This window comes from Aedes albopictus, chromosome 2 (assembly GCF_035046485.1).
Source record: "Aedes albopictus strain Foshan chromosome 2, AalbF5, whole genome shotgun sequence".
Classification (NCBI taxonomy): domain Eukaryota; kingdom Metazoa; phylum Arthropoda; class Insecta; order Diptera; family Culicidae; genus Aedes; species Aedes albopictus.
This window is the reverse complement of record NC_085137.1, coordinates 393,747,140-393,766,077: the sequence shown is the minus strand read 5'-3', so window position 1 is coordinate 393,766,077 and position 18,938 is coordinate 393,747,140. Positions and strand designations below refer to the sequence as shown.

General features: G+C 38.5%; 1 protein-coding gene across 5 annotated transcripts in view; it reads left to right on the top strand.

Annotated features, from left to right (window-relative positions):
• The first annotated feature begins 5,411 nt into the window (after window positions 1-5,411).
• LOC115253878 (uncharacterized) overlaps window positions 5,412-18,938 on the top strand; it is a 139,998-nt gene continuing 126,471 nt past the window's right edge. For 2 of the 5 annotated variants that reach the window (XM_029879174.2, XM_062853224.1), the window contains exon 1: window positions 5,412-5,466. The gene's annotated coding sequence lies outside the window, so the exon portion shown is untranslated. The remainder of the gene's footprint in view (window positions 5,467-18,938) is intronic. The other 3 variants (XM_029879175.2, XM_062853223.1, XM_062853222.1) reach the window with 2 other exon arrangements.

Sequence of the window (18,938 nt, the reverse complement as noted above, 5' to 3'; positions counted from 1 at the left end):
TATCCACAGTCCCAAATTTTGAATCCATGACAAAAGGTCGAAAGACATAAGGTCCTAGGACACAAAGTCCAAGCAAAAAAGGTCGAATGGACAAAAGATTGTAGGGACAAAAGGTCGAGTAGAACAAAAGGTTGAATAGACAAAAACAAATTGTAAGACATGGAAAAATGATCAAAATTAGACAGAAAAATGACAATTAAAACTCCAATTTAAAAATAAATCAAATTATTCAACAACTTCAAAAAACATTATTGAAACATAGGAAAATGTCTACTAACTTTCGATCCTTTGTCTATTCGACCTTTTGTCCATATGACCTTTTGTCCCGGACCTTTTGTCCATTCGACCTTTTGTCCTTCGGCATTTTGTCCTTCGACCTTCTGTCCTTCGACCTTTTGCCCTTCAACCTTTTGATCTTCGACCATTTGACCTAATCAAAACGAATGGTCGAAGGACAAAACGTCGAAGGACAAAACGTCGAAGGACTAAACGTTGAAGGACAAAACGTCGAAGGACAAAACGTCGAAGGACAAAACGTCGAAGGACAAAGCGTCGAAGGACAAAACGTCGAAGGACAAAACGTCGAAGGACAAAACGTCGAAGGACAAGAGGTCGAAGGACAAAACGTCGAAGGGCAAAACGTCGAAGGGCAAAACGTCGAAGGACAAAACGTCGAAGGACAAAACGTCGAAGGACAAAACGTCGAAGGACAAAACGTCGAAGGACAAAACGTCGAAGGACAAAACGTCGAAGGACAAAACGTCGAAGGACAAAACGTCGAAGGACAAAACGTCGAAGGACAAAACGTCGAAGGACAAAACGTCGAAGGACAAAACGTCGAAGGACAAAACGTCGAAGGACAAAACGTCGAAGGACAAAACGTCGAAGGACAAAACGTCGAAGGACAAAACGTCGAAGGACAAAACGTCGAAGGACAAAACGTCGAAGGACAAAACGTCGAAGGACAAAACGTCGAAGGACAAAACGTCGAAGGACAAAACGTCGAAGGACAAAACGTCGAAGGACAAAACGTCGAAGGACAAAACGTCGAAGGACAAAACGTCGAAGGACAAAAGGTCGAAGGACAAAACGTCGAAGGACAAAAAGTCGAAGGACAAAACGTCGAAGGACAAAACGTCGAAGGACAAAACGTCGAAAGACAAAACGTCGAAGGACAAAACGTCGAAGGACAAAACGTCGAAGGACAAAACGTCGAAGGATAAAAACGTCGAAGGACAAAACGTGGAAGGACAAAACGTCGAAGGACAAAACGTCGAAGGACTAAACGTCGAAGGACAAAACGTCGAAGGACAAAAGGTCTAATGGGACATAAGGTCGAATGGAGCAAAAGGTCGAATGGGACAAAGAGTTAAATAGACAATAGACAAATTGAAAGACATGAAAAAGTGATCAGAGTCGGACAGATGAGACAAGTAAAATTCCGATCAAAATAATAGAATCAGTAATATCAAAATTACAACTACCAACAACTTAAAAAAATTACAACTACCAATAACTTAAAAAACATTATTGTATGAAAAAAAGTGACTACTAAAACTTTGCAAAAGTGCATTGCAGTTCGAAATGGATGACCGTAAATGATAGAAAGTAAAGCTATTGATTGAAGTTGAATATAAGAAACAATTACTTTAAAAAACATCCCATGAAAAAGAATGCAGCATAGATTGAAATATTGACAAACAAAAGATCAAACTAAATTGCCATTGAATACTACATTAAACCAACTTGAAAGAACAGCCTATAAACAAAAGAAGGAAATTTTCTATGAATATGTTAGTGATTGAAATGCATATAGTTTCTATAACAGCACTATAATGTTTCTCTCAATGAACAACAACAAAGACTCATCTAAACACCAGCTGGCAACTTGGCCTACTAAAACTTTTGTTCGTTCTTCCTTTTGTTTTTCGACTTTTTGTCCTTCGACCATATGGTCGGGGTTCTGCTAAACCGAACCAAAGACCATTTTTTGAAAAATTGAGTTTTCTTTACCATTGGATGAAGAAATTGATGATCCTCCTTCCATGTAAAAATGCAGTAATTCTGACAGCTCTTCGTGGAGTAAATTCAAAATTTCCGTTTGGCAGAACATACAAAAAATAAAATTGCATCCAACCAGAGTGAACTGTAAACCATTCCATAGAATCAGCGAAATGTTTTAGTGTTGGTCCAGATGAAGAACATTTCAAGTTATGCTCATCGCCGACAAATTTCTGACTTCCAACCGACTCATAGTAACAATCTGTAGGAGAATTGAACACGTTATTAGAAGTACGGATGTTGGAGGATACAACTATGTTTCGATGGTGCTGATCGCCATTTTTCCAAATCGCATTCAGCCAGACCGAACCAAATCCACTGCATTTTAGAATTTATTTATTCTCAACAATACAAAAATCAACTGGTCCTAAATACCTGCGTTATGTCGACACACCTCATACTGATAATTTAACACAGAAGCCGTCATTGAACAACATGGCTAATAAGAATAATAAAGCTTGAAAAAAATCAAACACATGGTTCGCTTTGGCTGATCGAAAAATGGCGTTTTCACGAAAACCATGCTAGAGAAGAATGTTTAGAACTTGATTCAGACTTAACGACTGACCTTCAGCAAAGTAAAATGACCTAGAGGTAACGTGGTTGGTTATCACTTAAAGGACCCAAGTTCAAATCACTTTAATATTTTCGATTTTTTTTTTTGTCTTAGTTCACTTTGGCAGATCATTTTCATGATTTTCTTCGACCAGTATAAATTTGAAGTACAAATTGCTCCATTTTCACATCTCAGGATCTCAGGACATGCAAGGACATAATTTTACATAATCACTCTTGCTCTGTGCCTATAAAAAAACATAGGTGGGAAGGGCTGAGCTGGGAGGGCTTCCGGGGCTTCCGCCGTTCATATTTCAAACTATTTTGAAACCTCCATCGAAGACCACATTATCAAGAAGACTGGCAGCACTGCTGAAAATCGGGAGTCACTGCTAGCAGCGCCACCCCGGATAAAGGTGGCACTATTCATGATAGTGTGTGTAAATTTTCATACTAGCACCAATACACTCTTACACTTTTACACAAAGGTACCACCTTAGCTCACCAGGCGGCGATGCCGTCGGTGACGCTTGCCGTTAGTATGGGAAAATAACACAGTTGCATGTCTTCTTGATAAAGTTGTCTTCGCCTCCATGCTACCATAATATACGCGTCCTCTCTGATTCATGTAAAGAATTGTGAGTGATATCGATTTGAATTTCATAGACGATGAAAATTCGAGTTTTTTTTTCACAATCCGAATGGTTTTCTATGAAACTAAGAAACACAGCCAGCCACACTGAACTATAAACCATATTCCAATGTTTTTGTTCAGTCAGAGTGAACTGAGTGCGAAGTACTGAAAAATTAAATGTAATTATATCAATTATTGCAAATAATTTACATGTATTCTTCGTCTCTGATGATTCATAAAGGCTTTTAAGTTTCAAATAATCTTAGCTGTTGTTTATTTGTGAGTGGTTGAACTTTAAGCTTAATTATCTCGGAATAAAATTTTTGGCGCTTAGTTCGGTTTAGCAGAACCCCGGCCATATGTCCTTCTACCTTCTGTCCTAAGGCCGGTTTCCGGATCAAAAGTTCTATTTTTATTTTTCATTTGTACATACATTGCTTAGAATGACAATGAACAATTATACAACAAAAAAAAATCCATGAAATTTATCCCAATTGACATAAACTTTGAATTGCAAAATTTCATCAAAGCTTTTAAGAGAATCTTGATATCAACTCTACAAGAACGAGTCTAGTTGATCCTCTTTTGACTTATGACAGGTTTACGGTTGGGTTGATGTGGTTATGTGGAGCTGTTGGGTTTATGTTTGGTTGTGAAGACAGATGTTGTAGAAATATCCCAAAGAGCCAAAACAATTAACAATTTGAGCACTTAGTCACTAACCATGTAAGTACTGACATTCCATGCCATGGAACGTAATATCAAGCAGAATTCTGTAAGGTTAATTTTCAACAATTACTTTCAACAACCCGTCCACAAACTACATCGTCAGCAAAAAAGTAACCGAACACCACTCGAGCACCGTAAAACTGCAGCCAACCACTCCCACAATGCACCGGAAGCTGAACATCGAAAACCAAGTGCTGGCTGTAGGTACGGGGCGACGAACGTGCCGCAAAGTGTGCGATTTTTCCTCTGTGAGAGCTGTTTTTCTTTTCCATTACACTCCATTCATCCGGTTCGGCGTTTCTCAAGAGTGCGAATCCCTCCGTCAGAAGAACAGTGCAGTGTCACTCGAGTTCGAGCTCAATGTAATTCATAGTATAGTAGGATCGTTGATAGCTTGTCGGGTCGGCTCAGCATCATCTCTACGTGGATTCTCACTTTCTCTTGGATGGACGGTGTGTTAGAGGAGAGACGTCTCTCCGGATTCGGTGCAAGTGATAATGATGGCGCTGATGATGTTGATCGTAGCATAAACGAGATTTCGGCTTCGGTGGGTCAACTCAACATATCCGCGTGGCTCAGCATCATCATTATCATCGTCATCGTCGGCGGTCGTGCGTGATGGTGGAGAATGAACGAGCGAGAGTGAATCGAGAAAATCATCGGTGAGAGTTTTCCACTCGACTCGCGATAGGACCAAGTGGGAGGAGATGTGAGAATTACATAATAACCTCATCTTAATTGACAATTGTGTGATAAATTGTCGTGGCAAAAGTGTTTTTAGTTTTTTCTACTTTTCGGGTTGGGTGGGGTACGACTCAAGGTGTGACAGATGATAATGCAGTTCGTCTGAGTTATTAATGGTTTTGAGCGGAGAGACCGAGAGAAAATGCTCTGTGCAACAGATTTGTAACGCTTCGTTTGTTCTGGGAAAGACCACTGCCCAACGGATAACGAACCACCTTGCATCTGATATAGTGTCTCTCACTCGATAGCTTCCTTGGTTGTCTGTTTACTGAATGCGTTTCAGCTTGTAAGCATAGCGTCATCGACTCGACTACTCACGCTGGCTATTCCTCTCCTATAGGTGTTCGGTTTCCCTATTCCCGGGTACCCATTGCCACTGATGTCGTGTGTGCGTGAGTGTAATTCTACTGTGTTCTGCTGACGACAGACGGCGCCGCGCCTTGGCATGCCAAAACAAAAACAAAACCCGCTTGAATCGAAATATAATTAGAAATCGAATCGAAGTTCAATCCAGATAGTGCAGAATAGAGATAATCCCTTCGGAAGTCGACGGAATCAAGTGTAGATCGACGGTGGAAAACTAGTGAAAATTGAATTAAATTACTACTTTGATTCCTGAGTGTGTGTTGCTGAAGTAAATCTCAACCCCCCGAGTACGGAGTTTAACCCCCTCTTCCACGACCGGAAAGGACAATAGCAACAGCGACTCCAATTACCTCATACCTAGAACCCAGTAGCTAAAGGTAAGTACTCATTTCCGGCTATAACACGCTCGTTAAAGTACACCCCGTAGCGAGACGCCTAAAAGTAGACATTCATCGTGTGCGGCAATGCGCACACAACACACCCACATAGACACGCACATACCTAATCATGTATTAGATATATCCTTTGGACTGAAATATCGTTTGGAAAGTACGTGGTATAGTGTACATTGTACAACAATCCTTCCGTTGACGCTGTCTTTTTTCTATCCAAGTTCCGTATATCTGTGTTATATTTTTCATGGATTGTAAGGTATTTCACGTTGAACATTAAGTACTGGATTTTTTGTTTTCATTTGTTTCAGAGGTGGCTCAAGAGGCTTCATGGGGCTTTCAAAGAAGTTTCAAGAGGTTTAAGGGAATTTCAGTGGGAATTCAGAAGTGTCTTCCGAAGGTTTTAGGATGCTTCCAAGGAAATTTCAGCAATTATACAGATGAGTTTTAAGGCCTTTCAATAAGGTTCAACATATAACAGGGGTTTTAGAAAGATTCACAGGAAGTCCCAAGGGGTTTCAGAGGGAATTTCAGATAGTTCCAGGATACTTTTAAAAACTAATTTAAGGGGTTTTAGGGGGCTTTCAATGAAGGTTCAGAGAGGGCTCCAGAGAAGTTTCAAGATGTCTCTAATGATTTAGGCACACCTCTGAAACCATCTGAGATCTCTCGAAACCAACTAACCTACATCCCTTGAAGCCACCTAAGAAGGAAGCCCCCTTTAAACCCCTTGAAGCACTTCTGATACGGCCCTGAAACCCCCTGGAAACTCCTGGAACAAGGACGTAGCCATAGGGGGGCAGGGGGGGGGGGGGGGGGGCGACTTAAAGATTGTCAATAATTTAAGTGTTCCAGAAAAAAATATTAAAAAAAATTCTCTAGACTATTTCAATAATTGAGGTTTTTATCCACATTTATCCAACCTTTTTTTTTTCTTGAGAATCACAGGAAATTTCGCCAAGTATTTCCCCAAGAGATCTATTTCAATCTTATCATAGAATTTAATCAAATAACAAGCTTGAATGAATGGTGAAATTTTGTGATGTTTATTCATGGAACACAAAAACAGCATGGCAAGCTTCCGGTAGGGAAAAACAAGGACTTTATAGAATTATATGCTGCTATAGAAGGCAGTTATATGCTATTGCTACACGAATTTTCACTTGTATTCAATTCAAACAAACGTCATGCTAAGATAATAATACCTGGGATTTCTTTATAAATTCTTTCAAGGACATCTCCAGAAATTCCTTTAGGCAGTTATTCAGGAACTTTCCAAGGATTCTTTCAGAAATTTCTCAAGGAACATATCCAGGAGTTTCTCTTTCGTGAACTCTTCCATGGACATCTTGCAGGGTTCAGATTGTTTTTTTAGGGTTTGTTCCAAGAAATGCTTTAAGGATTCCCCCACGTAAGGTATTTCACGTTGAACATTAAGTACTGGATTTTTTGTTTTCATTTGTTTCAGAGGTGGCTCAAGAGGCTTCATGGGGCTTTCAAAGAAGTTTCAAGAGGTTTAAGGGAATTTCAGTGGGAATTCAGAAGTGTCTTCCGAAGGTTTTAGGATGCTTCCAAGGAAATTTCAGCAATTATACAGATGAGTTTTAAGGCCTTTCAATAAGGTTCAACATATAACAGGGGTTTTAGAAAGATTCACAGGAAGTCCCAAGGGGTTTCAGAGGGAATTTCAGATAGTTCCAGGATACTTTTAAAAACTAATTTAAGGGGTTTTAGGGGGCTTTCAATGAAGGTTCAGAGAGGGCTCCAGAGAAGTTTCAAGATGTCTCTAATGATTTAGGCACACCTCTGAAACCATCTGAGATCTCTCGAAACCAACTAACCTACATCCCTTGAAGCCACCTAAGAAGGAAGCCCCCTTTAAACCCCTTGAAGCACTTCTGATACGGCCCTGAAACCCCCTGGAAACTCCTGGAACAAGGACGTAGCCATAGGGGGGCAGGGGGGGGGGGGGGGGCGACTTAAAGATTGTCAATAATTTAAGTGTTCCAGAAAAAAATATTAAAAAAAATTCTCTAGACTATTTCAATAATTGAGGTTTTTATCCACATTTATCCAACCTTTTTTTTTTCTTGAGAATCACAGGAAATTTCGCCAAGTATTTCCCCAAGAGATCTATTTCAATCTTATCATAGAATTTAATCAAATAACAAGCTTGAATGAATGGTGAAATTTTGTGATGTTTATTCATGGAACACAAAAACAGCATGGCAAGCTTCCGGTAGGGAAAAACAAGGACTTTATAGAATTATATGCTGCTATAGAAGGCAGTTATATGCTATTGCTACACGAATTTTCACTTGTATTCAATTCAAACAAACGTCATGCTAAGATAATAATACCTGGGATTTCTTTATAAATTCTTTCAAGGACATCTCCAGAAATTCCTTTAGGCAGTTATTCAGGAACTTTCCAAGGATTCTTTCAGAAATTTCTCAAGGAACATATCCAGGAGTTTCTCTTTCGTGAACTCTTCCATGGACATCTTGCAGGGTTCAGATTGTTTTTTTAGGGTTTGTTCCAAGAAATGCTTTAAGGATTCCCCCACGATTCCTTCAGTTTTTTACAAATACTTCTGCAAGTATACATCGATGAATTCCTTCAGGAATTTTCCTTAGCTTCCTTCAGTGATTCTAGCATGGATTGCTCCAGAGAGTTTTCCAAAAATTCCTGTATGAGTTTCACCAGGCATTCCTCCAGGAATTTCTCCTGGGATATCTTTAGAAGTTCCTTCAGTGATTGTTCCAGTGCTTTTTTCGATAATTCTTCCAGAAATTTCCAGGAGTTCCTTAAATCATTGTACAAAACATTCTCCATCCAAAAATTCCAACAATAATTCGTCCAAAAAATATTGCAGACATGGATGCCTTCATTTTTTTTTCCTACAGAAATTATTCCAGGAATTTGTTAAAAAAGCTATCCTGGGATTTCCTAAGGTATTCATCATGGGATTGCTTCCGGGATTCCTCCAGATTTTCCTTCAAGCATTCCTCCAAGGGTTCTATCGAGAATATCTTCTGTGTTTATTTCAGAAACAACTCCAGGAATTATTTAAAAAATCCTTCAAGGATTCTCCCAGGAACACTTTTTAGAATTCCTTCAGAAGTTCTCCAAAAAATAATCCAATACTTCCTCCAGGAACTATTTAGGAATTCCCCAGGATTTCTCAGGAACTGCTACAGGGATTCCCAAAGGCGTTCTTCCACGAACTCTTATTAGTATTTCTTCAGGATTTCTCCAAGGATTCCATCTGCAATTTCTTCAAAAATTTTAACTGGGAATTCTCCATGATTTTCTTCAGAGATTCCTCTAAGAATTTTTCCTCTGGGGATTGAAATGCGTGTAGATATTTCTCCAGAAATTCCTCCAGGAATTCTTATAGAGATTCCTCCAGGAGTATTTCTAGAGATTCCTCCGTTAATCTCTACTGGTGTTCTTCTAGGATATCCCCCAGGGATTCCTCCAAGAATTTCTGCAGGGCTTAACTCGGGACTTCCTTCTGTGATTCTTTCTGAAACAACTTATTTTAAACTTCCTCCAAAGATTCTCCCACGAACTCGTTTTAGGGTTCCTCCAGCAATTCCTCATTGTATTTTTTAAGGAACCTATCTAGGAATTGATTCAGTACTTCCTCCAGGAACTGCTTAGGGATTTCCTTAGTAATTCCTCTTGGAATTTCTTTCGGGTTTCCTTCTAGAGTTTCTTCAGAATCTCTTCTAAGGATTCCTCCCAAATTTGTTCAAGAACTCCATCTGCGATTTCTTCAGGAATTATTTCTGGCATTCCTATACGAATTCCCTAGGAATTGCTCCAGGAATTCCTTCAGAAATTCTTCCAGGATTTTTTCTAGGAATTCCTTCCGGATTTTTTCCAGAAATTCCGCCAAGAAATCTTCCAGTATTCCTTCCAGGAGTTGCTACAGGCATTCCTCCAGGATTTGCACTAAAATCTCCTCCAGTAACTTTTCTAGTGATTTTTCCAGGGATTTCTTCAGAAATCCCTCCGGGAATTTCTCAGGCGATTTTTTCAGAAATTTCTCCCAGAGCTCCTCTAGAGATTCCTTCAAGGATTTCGCCAGCAATTCCTCCAGGATTTTATCTAGGTATTTCTCCAAGAACTATTCCAGCAAATTCTCCAGGAATTACCCCAAGAATTTTTTCAGGAATACCTCCTGCAATTTCTCTAGAAATTGATCCAGGTATTGCTCGTGGACATCCTTCAGAAGTTATGTCAACAATTTTTCCAGGATTTTTTCCAGAAATTCTTCTGGAATTTTTTTCAGACATTCTTCCAGTAAATTCTCCAGGAATACCCTCAGGATTTTTTCAGGGATTCCTCCAGGAAATCCCCCAGAAGTTCCTCTGAAGATTATTTTTGGATTTTTTCATAAATTCTTCCAGGAAATTCCTGGAGGAATACCATCAGAATTTTTTCAGGGATTCCCCCAGGAACTTCTTTGCAAACTGCTTCTGGGACTCCTCCAAGGATTTCTTCAGGAGTTCCTTCGAGGATTTATCCAAGAATTCCTCCAGAAATTCCGCTAGAAATTCCTCCGGGGTTTTCTCAAGGGATTTTGTCAGAAATAGAAAAATAATAGAATAAAAATAGAAATTTCCCAGAATTCCTCTAGAAATTCATCCAGTAATTCCTCCAAGAATTCTTCTAGAGATTCCTCCAGAAATTCCCAAAGGAATACCTTTAGGAATTCTCCTGGGAATTTCTCCAGGAATTTCTCTAGGAATTGCTCCTGGACATCTTGCAGAAATTATGTCAACAATTCCTCTAGGTATTTCTCCGGGAATTTCTCATGAGATTCCATTTCTCCATGGAATCTCTTCAGAAAATTCTTTGAAGATTCCTCCAGGAAATCCTGCAGAAGGATTCTTCCAGGAAATCCCCTAGGGATTTCTTCAGAAATTCTACAAGAATATTCTCCAGGAATACCTTCAACAATTTTTCAGGGATTCCTCCAGGAATTACACCAGGAATTAATCAAGGAACACCATCATGAATTAGGGATTGCGTCAGAAATTCTTCCAGGGTGTTTTCTAGGAATACCTTCTGAAATTTTTCCAGAAATTCCACCAAGAAATCTTCCAGTTTTACTTCCAGGAATCGCTACAGATATTTCTCTAGGAATTCCGCTAAAACTCGTCCAGGAACTTTTTCAGGGATTTTCCAGATATTTCTCCAGGAATTCCTCCAGAGATTTCTCTTAAATTCCTCCGTTAATTTCTCAGGGGATTTTTTCAGAAATTTCTCCCAGAGCTTCTCCATAGATTCCCCCAAAAAATCATCCAGAAGTTGTTGAAGGAATTCCTCCAGAGATTCCCTCGCGGATTCCGCCAGCAATACCCAAAGCAGAACCTCCAGCAATTCTTCCAAGATTTTATCCAGGAATATCTCCAAGAACTATTTTAGGGAATTCTTCAGGAATTACCCCCATAATTTCACCAGGAATTCCTCCATCGATCCAGGAATTGCTCCTGGACATCCTTCAGAAATTATGTCGAAAATTTCTCCAGGATTTTTTCCAGAAATTCTTCTGGAGATTTTTTTAGAAATTCTTCCAGGAAATTCTCCAGGAATACCCTCAGGAATATTTCAGGGCTTCCTCCAGGAAATCCTCCAGAGGATTCTGCCTGGAAATCCTCTAGGGATTTCTTCATAAATTCTTCCAGGAAATTCCTGGAGGAATACCATCAGTAATTTTTCAGGGATTCTCCCAGGGACTTCTTTACAAACTGCTTCTAGAATTCCTCCAGAAATTCCGCTAGAAATTCCTCCAGGATTTCAGAAACAGAAAAATAATAGAATAGAAATAGAATTCTCCCAGAATTTCTCTAGAAATTCATCCAGTAATTCTTCCGAGAATTTCTCTTAGAGATTCCTCCAGAAATCCCCAAAGAAATACCTCTATTTATTCCTCCAGGTATTCCTCCAGGATTTTATCCAGGAACTTCTCCATGAATAACCCCAGTAATTTTATCAGGAACTACCCCAGGAATTGCTCCAGGACATCTTTCAGAAATTATGTCAGCAATTCCTCTAGGTATTTCTCCAGGAATTTCTCCCGAGATTTTATCAGGAATTGCCTCCTGATTCTTCCAGATATTCCTCCAGGAGATTTCCCTACTGAAGGGATTCCTCCAGAGATTTCTCCATGAAAAATCTCTTAAGGAAATTATTTGCAGATTCCTTCAGGAAATCCTCCAGAAGTTTCTCCAAAGATTCTTCCAGGAAATCCTCTAGAGATTTCTGCAAAAATTCTTCAAGAATATTCTCCAGGAATTTTTCAAGTATTCCTCGAAGTATTCCACCAGGGATTCCTCCAGATATTCCTCCAGGGATTTCTTCACAAATTTCTTCAAGGAAACCCCCTGGGATTCTTCAGGAATTCCTTCGAGAATTTCTCCAGGAACTCCACTTGCAGTTCCACTAGAAATTCCTCCAGGAATCTCTCAAGGGGTTCTTTCAAAAATAGAAAAATAACAGAAATAGAAACAGAAATCTCTCAGAATTCTTCTGGAGATTCCTCTAGATATTCATCCACTAATTCTTTCAAGAATTCCTCTAGAGATTCCTCCAGAAATTTCCACAGGAATACCTCTAGGAACTCCTCCATTTATTCCTCCGGGATGTTATCTAGGAATTTCCCCAGGAAATTTCTTCCGGAATACCTCCAGGAAATACCCCAGGAATTTCTTCCGGAATATTCCTGACATCCTTCAGGAATTATGCCAGCAATTCGTCCAGGAATTTCTCCTGGAAATCCTTTTGGGATTTCTTCAGAGAGTCTCTCAGGAAATTCTCCAGGAATACTTTGAGGAAATTTTCAGGGATTCCTCCAGATATTCCTTATCAGATTCTCCCAGCAATTACTTCAGGGATTGCTCCACGAATTTTTCGAGGGATCCACCAGGGAATCCTCCAGAAATTCCTCCAAGAGTTCTTTCAGGAAATCCTCCTGGAATTTCTCAAGGGTTTTTTTTTTTCAGAAATTTCTCCCAGAGATCATCTGGAGATTTCTTCAGGAATTTCGCCCAGAATTCTCCTAGGAATTCCAAGAATTCACCCAAAAAATAGCTCAAGGAAATTATCCAGGAATTCTTCCAGGAATTACGCCAGGAATTTGCTCAGAAGTTTCTACAGGCATTCCTCCAAGGATTCCTTCGCAAATTTCTTTAAGATTTCATATAGGAATTTTTAAAGACATTTCTTATGAAATTTTACTAGGGATTCCGTCCAGAATTCCTTCAGGAATTTCTCCAGAATTCGCTCCAAGGAATCCTCCAGAAATTTATCTAGGATTTCTTCATGAGATCTGTTCAGAAATTTCACTAGGGAGGGAGGGATACCCATAATTTATCCAGGAAATCGTACAGGTTTATTTTCTGAAATTCTTACAGAAATTCCTTCTGGAATTCAAAAATTCAAAAAATTCTGGAGGAATTTCTCCAGCAAATAGTATTGAAAGATAAATGGATGCATACAGGAACCAGGAAATTCTAGGTTTATCCTTAAAAGAGTTCGAAATTTTCAAAAGAGTTCAGCTATAATTTCTGATGAATGTTTTGTAGACATTGACAAAAAAATCAGAGCAAAATATTGCACGAGTAAATAAAAATCCTTATTCTTCCAGAAATTGGCCATCGCTACCAGCACCACGTTGATTTGTGTAGATCAAGCGAGTTTTTGTTAACGTATTGTACAAAATGCAACAGGGTTAACCCTTAAAGTTTTTAGAATATAATGTTATTATATTCAATTTCATCGTGTTGCGTTTAGTTATAAAAGCTAGTAGGTACATTTTTACTAAGGGAGCTTGCCCCCCCCCTGACCGAAAAGCTGGCTACGCCCTTATCCTGGAACACTCCTGGAACGAACATTTATGAACAACTTGGCAGCTGGTATGCTCCTGAAATCCCTCGCCGCTTGTTTCTCGTAAACCCATTGAAACCTATCATTTCCAAACATTCAGTTGAATTCAGAATAGCATGAATTCTACTGAATGTTTAGGTAACATTAACCAAAAAGAGTTTACATGAATGAATTGTATCATTATGGGGTTTTGAATGTATTTGGAGTTCACGAATAAGGGCTAGGAGTTTAAGTGGAGTGGAGCTGATGTAACAATTAAGGTTGAAGGATTCGTCATTGATATAATCGTCATCATTGAAAATTCAAAAGCAGTTTGCTCGTTTGAAACCGAGAATTTAGCTTTGAAAATATATTCACAGTACTCTATTATCCACCCATAATACAGTGAATACATTTTCACTGCGGAATTTTCAATTTCGGATGAGAAAACTGCTTTTGAATTTTCAATGATGACGATTATATAAACGACGAATCCTTCAACCTTTAAGCGTGTGACTATCATGCTGAAAATCTGGGATCGAAGGTGAATCTTCGGAAAAGCTCTTGGAAGAATTTTCGGAAAAATTTTTGAATACCTTCTCCGTGAAATTCTTGGAAAAATCCAGAAAAATCTTCGAAGGACATGGAGGTGTTTCTGATTCACGAAACTGGAGAGATTCTCGCCGGATTTTCTGAACGAATCCTTGCATAATTTCCAAAAGGAATCATTGCTGGATTTTTCAGATTTTTTTGTCTGTATTAACGAGATTTTTAACCCTAGGCTAGTTCATCTCGGGACCCACGTTTTACTTCCCTTCCGAAGGAAGAACCCACATTTTGTGAGTATGTTGGGAGTGGGATTCGATCCCAGGTCCTCGGCGTGATAGTCAAGTGTTCTAACCACCACACCAGGTCCGCTCCCGGATTTTTCAGAGGAATTGTCATAATAAACGGAGGAGGCTTAAAAATTACAAGTTAAAAAAAACAGTTTTTGGATGATTCCAAGAATAAAGGACTGAAGGGAGAAATCCTAGAGGAATCTTCGGGAAAGTTCATGGCGAAAGCCACTGACGAATTGTTAGAGGAATCTTCGCAGGATTTTTGGATGCATACTTGGAATAATTATGTCATCCCTTTTCCTTATCGTAACCGTAACGTCTTAAATAGAACATGCCCTGCTTTTCAGCTAAGTGATCTAAGAGTACTTTCATATTCAATAGCTATGAGCTTCCTCTACCACTACCAATGACCGTTTTTGCATGTGTTGTGCATATCTTGAGGTAGACACGAAGATTCTCTATGTTGAAGGAAGTCAAGGAAATGTCTATGCTCAAGGAAGTCTAGGGGTGGCCGCAGTAAAAAACTATGGAAAAAATCTTTGAAACAAAATGAGGGAACCCTCAGAGGCTTTAACGAAGAAGGCCCTTAAAACAGCCCTAATGGATTTTATGTGAAATCCACGACAAAAATCCTGAAAGAATCTTAAGACAAATTCTCAATTGATTGCTAGGGAAATAGCTGGAGAAATTCCTGGAGGAATCCACGTAGCAGTTTCTGGAAAAATCGCCGAAACCATAATCATGCAAAGAGCAGAGTTTTTAGAAGAATTCTGCAAAACATTCTTAGGGAAATTAACGGAATTCCTGGAAGATTCCTTGGATGAATTTCTAGACGAAACATCTGAGAAATTGCAAAAGGATTTTTTGGTTTTATTTCTGAAAAGACTTTGAAAGGATGATAAAAAAAATGGTTGAAAAAATCCTCAAAGTAATTCATGGAGAAATTTTTGAAAAGATTTATACAGGGTTTTTAGAAAAACAATGTAGGAGAATATTTCAAGGAGTTCCTGGAGGAATTGCTGAAAAAAAACTCTAACAATAGAGGATGAAGATCTTTCAATTTGGCCCGCTGCATCACCATTGGTGCTAATGACTGAAACTAGAATATTTGGAGCGATCATCGGAGGAAATGAAGCAATCGTAAAATAAATTTCAGAGAGAAAACTTGTACAAATAACACGGCAAATACACGGACAAAATCCTAGAAGAACCTTTGGAGCGGTTCGTAGAGCAATCTTTGAAGTAATGCCTGAAAGAGAGAGATAAACCCAGGAGAGAAAAACTGGAAAAAATCCGGAATCTTATCCAAAATAAAGCTCTTGATGTTATTTTTTTTTTTAATAATTGATGTGGAAATTCCTGGAATAATACTGCAAGTAAACCTTTTGAATTTTTATAGCAATTTTGAGAATTTCTAAATTTATCCTTGTAGGAAATCATGGACAAATAATCGTTGGCATTTCTGAGACATTCTTGTGAAAAACACTAGGGGGAATCCTGAAAGCAGTGCCTGGAAAAATGTTCACGAGATTCCCAAAATGAATATTTAAATGAATTCCTGGAGGTGTTGTCCTTAGACAAATCGAGAATGTTTCGGAATTCAAAGATACACAACTGAGTAATTAATATAAGAATGTCGGGAAATCACAGAAATCACAGGCGGATTCATTGGATAAATCCTGAAAAAAGCATAGGTTGAAGGAGTTTGTGGAACAGGAGTTGCAGGATTTTTTTTGAGAACTTTTTAGAGGAATTGCACGATGATACGTCGCAAAATTTTAAGTTAAATCTTCGGATGAGTTTTTGGAGAAATCCTATTTGGAATCCTCGAGAATCAAATTCGATTGTATTAAGCCTTTTATATTCGAAACAATCTTAACTTTACAAGCCAGTCTCCAAATGTTGTATGCAGGTTAAGGTACCCAAAATCATTAGTAATTCTTTTATAATAAGGTTTAACGATCTTTCTAAGTTAAATGTGAAGAAGAAACCCTTAACCCCTCATGATTTCTCATACCCCGTTTTACAGTTTTCTTTTTAGATTGTTTTAATAATTTGAAAAAAAAAAAACATTTTTTTAGAAATAGTTTCGTGATTCCTCCAGAGATCCTGAAGAGAATGCTTGAAAAAAGTTCTAACAGAATTTTTCTAAGTGATCCTTTAGAAATTCCTTTTAAAATTTCTCAAGGAATCTCTTAAGATTTTTCAAGAGATATCTCCACAGCGTTGTCCAGAAAATCCTTTAGATATTTTTTCACAGATTTCTGCCAAAATTGCCTCATGGATTTCTTTGGTAAATTCTCCGAGTTCTTCTATGGATTCCATTAGGGAATCCCTTGAAAATATCTCACTAGCTTTCCTGGCATTTCAGGAGTGTACCCAGGATTTTCTTCAGAGATTTCTCCAGGAATTTATGCATAAATTCCTTTACAAATTCTTTTATGGATTTCTTTCAGCAATTTAAACAGAAATATCTAAAAAGATTCCTGCTGGAATTCATAAAAAGATTTTTAAGGTATTCCTTTACATATCTCTTCATGTATTTGACAGAAATTCATCAAGGATTTTCTCAAAGGGTATCTCTAGTATTTCTCCATGGGGTTTTTCAAGAATTCATTCAGATTTTTTCCCAGAAATATTTTCTAGGTATTTCTGCTAGACCTTCTATGAAAATTTATCTTGACATTTTTCTGCGAATCATTGCAGAAGTTTATCTTGGACGTCGAATTCTGGGTGATCCGCCAGGGATTTCTTCTTAAATAGTCTTTGTGTTACTCCATATAGCCGAGGCGGTAAACGCACGGGTATTCAGCATGACCATGCTGAGGGTGACGGGTTCGATTCCCGGTCGGTCCAGGATCTTTTCATAAAGGAAATTTCATTGACTTCCTTGGGCATAGAGTATCTTCGTGCCTGCCCCACGATATACACATGCAAAATGGTCATTGGCAGAGGAAGCTCTCAGTTAATAACTGTGGAAGTGCTCATAGAACACTAAGCTGAGAAGCAGGCTTTGTCCCAGTGAGGACGTTACGCCAAGGAGAGAGAGAGAGAGATTTTTTTTTAGATTTTTTTAGAAACCTACATCAGAAAGCCTTTATAGGTCTCGATTTTGTTTCTATTATAAATGTGCACTTTAAAGCATAACATTTTAACCTCTGGCCTTGTATGCTACACACCTGGCTAATCGAAGATTCGATATTCCTAAAAACTTTCAATTTTTTTCTGCGGTGAGTTGGAAACCACCACCACCAATATGGCGACCGTGACAAAATATTAGAACAAACCATTTCCCAGACAACCAGGAATCGCATAAGGATGCACGCTGTACATCATATAAAGTACTATTTTAAGTCACTATCGCACATATGTACGGCTGAGGGACAATCTGGTAAAATCATATAAGAGTGCAAATTAACTTTTATAATGTATGACTACATCGTAGTAGACGATATTCGGATGTTTTTTTGCGACGAAATTTTCTTATTCGCAAAAGCGTTCGAGTGAACTCGCAAAGTGTTAATTGAATTTTCATAATTGCGTACTGCGATGGTTATACGACTTCGCTTGGTACTTTTCTAATTACGTCAGTATAACCCGCATTGGTATACAAACTGAATCGCATAAAAGTGAAAATAAACTCGTTCAAATATACATATAAACTCGCATAAGCTAAAATCGTTAAACTTGGAATATTGTGATGTGATATGTGATAACAATGAAAGAGGTGCTGTTGGAGTGCCAAAAAGCTACAAGAAAGTGAAAAGTCATCATTATGGTTACAAAACAGGTTACATTCATCATTTTTGTTTTGTTGACCTAATGATTAACAATAGGTGGTGTTTGCAAGAGAAAAGTAGTGGTAACTGTGCGAGAAATCATGCTACATCGTTTTGATCTCCAGATAGCCTGCAGAACATGTACAGCGCACGGAAACCAAGGACATTCCAACAAGCACTGAGGTGCGTTAGAATGTCATGACAATTAATCAGTGTGTTTCATAAGTATTGTTTGGTGTTAAGTATGAAGTACGGCTCGATAATCCGAAGGTTATTAGTTCAATACTTAGGAGACAAGATTTTTTTATTTCGAATATTTTTAAGTCGCATAAGATGCTATATTACGTCGCAAAAGTGCACACCGTGCATCGCATAAGATATTGCTTCAAGTCATATAGCGTCATTATTTTTCCGTCAATGCATGTATAGCGCCTCCACTTTTGTACGCATAAGGCACTTTTACTGCATCTTATGCGATGTAACTTTACCGCATAAAAGTACGTATAACATGAACATAAACTTCATTATACGTGCAAATTGGTTGTCTGGGTTCCCAATTTACTTCTAATTCACTTGTGGAAAATTTGAACATGTGTAAATCTTTATCAACTGAAATGAAAATGTTTGCATAGATAGGCTTGGAAACGAGTAAAAGGATTCGAAAAAAAAGTTCTCTTTTGCATGTGTGCAGTGTTCCAACGTGTAAGTGCGAAAAAAATGAGAAATAATTCCAGACTTTCCAGAAGTTGCTTCTAAAACCTCTCTAGGAGTTCTATCTTGGATTCGTTCGGAAGTTCTTTTAGTGATTCCTCTACTAGGCGTTCTTTCTGGGATTCCTGTAGGACTTATTTCTAGTTGTCTCCCGGATTTCTAAAAGAAATCTTTCCGGCATTTTTCCTCGAACCTTTTGCGAGATATATCCATGATTTCCTTCCAAGAATTCTCCAGGACATCCTTCCAG